The sequence below is a fragment of the Pygoscelis adeliae genome, unplaced genomic scaffold (assembly GCF_000699105.1).
Source record: "Pygoscelis adeliae isolate BGI_AS28 unplaced genomic scaffold, ASM69910v1 Scaffold349, whole genome shotgun sequence".
In the NCBI taxonomy this organism is placed as follows: domain Eukaryota; kingdom Metazoa; phylum Chordata; class Aves; order Sphenisciformes; family Spheniscidae; genus Pygoscelis; species Pygoscelis adeliae.
Window position 1 is genome coordinate 1301183 of NW_008825608.1, and position 2633 is coordinate 1303815.

The following is a 2633-nucleotide window of genomic DNA, read 5'->3' on the forward strand; positions in this document are numbered from 1 at the left end:
GCCAGATGCTTCCAGAGGTGGGAGCGGGTGACGGGCCCCCCCATTGCCTGCCCTCCTGCATCCACTAAACCTGCAGGACCCAACGCAGAAACCGGCTCCTCATTGCTCTCCGGTCCAGCGTTGGATTGTGCAAACCCTTCCTAGACCGGGTTAGCCGTAACTGCCATGGAAGCCCTTGGGAGGTGCACTGGTATGTGCAAATTGACAAAAAATGGTTATTTGTGTCCAAACCTTATAAAAGGCTACTACTAATAAACTGTTATTCCCAGAGAGCCCGGCTGACGCTGACTTCACATCTGATCCCTGGTTACCTGCGGCAGTTCCAGGCAGAAAGTTACAGCCTGCCTGGATGCGGAGCGTGCCGGCGCCTCCCAAGCACGCACAACAGGCAGAGCTCTGCAAACCTGAGCGTGCACTTCCAAACGTATAGAACTCTGCTGCAAAACTCAGCTTTGCTATGCCCAGTCCTTGCATCTCTAACGTATTTAAACTCGAGTATTTCACGGCTTATTCATAATTCTACCCACATGAACAATGCCGCTTACAATTTCTCTGTTCAAAACCAATCCACTCAGAAAGAGTCAAAGATGATGCTTTCCAGAGATAATTTTTTGTATTATATTAAGAAAATAATAGGTATATAAGGCTCCTCCTAAGGTAAAATGTAAACTTCTGAAAATGCCTAAGATAATGTACAATTAATATTTTCACTAAAATGCAAAAATAACTTCAGTCTTTCTGACAGAATTCAATGCCACCGGGAAACTCTTTCATGGCACAGAGAAATTTCTCAAGTATCTCCCCTTATCCTCACTAAGCTGTTTGTACCCAGAAGAAAGCCCCTATTTTTGAAAAATTTCTCTTAGATGTTGTCACAAACCTGAAGGCTATGACATATTTTTCTGTTAGACTAAGATAAAATATGAGGATTTTGGGTGCTCCACTGAGTTTAGCATTAAAGAGACGAGTTGAACCCAAGCGGCTGAACTTCAGGTCGCAGGCTTTCCTCCCAGCGCACAAGCCAGATTCAGATCTTGCGCTTGGCACCTAGTCCCCAGGTAGCAGCGTTCAAAAATAATCCCAGTTTAAAATAAAAAAATATCTCGGAGGCCTGTGATAGACAACAGCAAGAACCACAAATGTTTTGACAAGCTACTGGTCTGGCACACCCTACGTTTGCTGATCCAATAGAAGGACTTCTCACCCAGCCCTCTTCCAGAGGAAGAGATTTTTGCAGCATTCAGCCGAAACAAAGCCTAAACCTCATCAGGCTAGCCCACCTCCCGCGCCCCCACACGAGGCACGGAGAGTGCACAAGGAGTAAAAGGGATGATAAACGCTGGACTAACAGAAAAAGGCTCTACAGACTAGCCACACTGGAAAGGCATCATAAGCAACACCGACTTTAGAAGTTTGCTTTCACCGAGGATTAGTACCATTGGGGGATTTCTCCATCCATCCAGAATGACAAGCATGACTTTAATAGCATAACTTGAATGCCTGCTCAAGGGAGGCTTGCCCAGGGGCAATTCTCAAGCCCTCTGCCATGTGCAAACCTGGGAACCCCAGGAGAGGGGAGGCTCTCCCCAGGGCTCCCGCCTGCCCCGCAGGCGGCACAGACCCAGGCGCAGAGCTCCCACTGCTCCTCCTCGGGATGGACCTGCCATCTTGAGGGAAGAGAAAATAGCCTTAGCGACCAGTGGAAGGGCTTTCCTACTCCTGCCATCACTGCTATCACCCCCTGCTGTCACCCACAAGTAAAACAAGCTCTGGGAGCTTCCAGTTTCCTAATTCTTTGCTGGTTTAGGCTCTCTGCAACATCAGTGAAGTCAACAGCTCCAAAAGGCAACTCGGTGTAATGTGACCCATCGGGTCCAACTCTAAGCATGGGAAGACATTATAATTCTCTAATCTTTCTTCAAGCATCTAAAAGTGAAACTATTCCAGATAGAAACTGGCTGTTGCATCCAGAAATGCACCTAGTAGTGGTGTCTCCGTAGTGGTGTCTCCATTTCTAATGCTGTTTTGTAATATGCATCATGTACATCAAATGGAGAAGCAACCATCACCAGTCTGATTACAAACCTGTCTGCAGGAAAATACACAAAGATAAATGAACTAGATTCTGTGTAATGATGAAAGACATTTTTGCAGCTAATAGGAGTCCAGACAACTAAGCATGTGCGCAGAACTGAACAGATTTAAAAACAACGACAACAAAAAACCCCTCAGCTGTTAACATGTAGAGCTATTTTGAAAGCTATTCCTTGCCTAGCCATCTTAACAGACATCGTAACAGGAACTTAGCTTTTCCCAAAGTTTGGCTACAAACTGAGCATGTGCCATGTACCTCTAACCTCCGCTAACAGGTTTTCATTATGCTCAGTTCAAGCATCCCTGTATTTTCAACTGAAACATCCACTTGGGCATTCCCTAACGCTGTCACTGACAGTCAAGTTACCTCTCTCTTCATCCCTTCCTCCTTAGTAAAAGCCTTTCAAGGAGGAGAGGTTGCTTTTAAGGCAGAAACCTACTGCTAGAAAGCAAAGGGCTTCAAGGGCAGAGCTAATGTATGTATCTGAACAAAATAAAACCCTGCTAAGAGAAACTCTGACACAAATTAAAAGGTGCTG